Here is a 704-nt window from a genome sequence, read left to right on the forward strand (position 1 = left end):
TCTCTTTTGTCGCATGTCGCACGCACACTCCACTCTAGACTTTTATGTTATCAAAAGAAGTGTTTCCATAACTTTTCTTAAATGGCCCATGTAATAAAAAATGCTAAATTATCTTATGATACATAACAAACGAAAAGGGCCTTACTCGTATGTCGGCATTATTATTAAATTATTTTATTGATTGTTTTTTCAGATTTGTCAAGGAATTTTTGAAAGCAAAAATCTGGAATTTTTTCTCTGGCACATGGTAACACATTGGCCACAAATATTAAAAAATTATCTTAACCAAGCACATGGTTGGGGAATAGCTTGCTTCTCTGAATCTGGTGTGTCATCCCAGATTCACCTTTCGTTTTACTCAAGCAATCAAAATCTCTACTGCGGTTGACTTCTTCTTTTTCTTTTTCACATTATGTCATCACCCGCGCAGAGTGAAAAAAATAACAGGCCTATTTTGACAAAGTAAAGAGAACTGAAAACTGTTTTCAATTACAGGGAGTAAACGCAAAGAGTCGTGAGAAAAATAAATACTCAAGAAAAATTACGGTAAGTATATCATTCGTATTTCTAAACATGGTTGTTGGTTGAATACGTAGCTACATTTCATTAAAATTACATTCAAGCGAAATTGGTTTGAGGTTTCCTTGCAATCCCTTCAAAATACCTTTTTATAACATTTGATTATTTCTGTTCATTTCCGACGG

Source organism: Filicampus tigris, chromosome 10 (assembly GCF_054856515.1).
Source record: "Filicampus tigris isolate MCC_2025a chromosome 10, RoL_Ftig_1.0, whole genome shotgun sequence".
NCBI lineage: Eukaryota > Metazoa > Chordata > Actinopteri > Syngnathiformes > Syngnathidae > Filicampus > Filicampus tigris.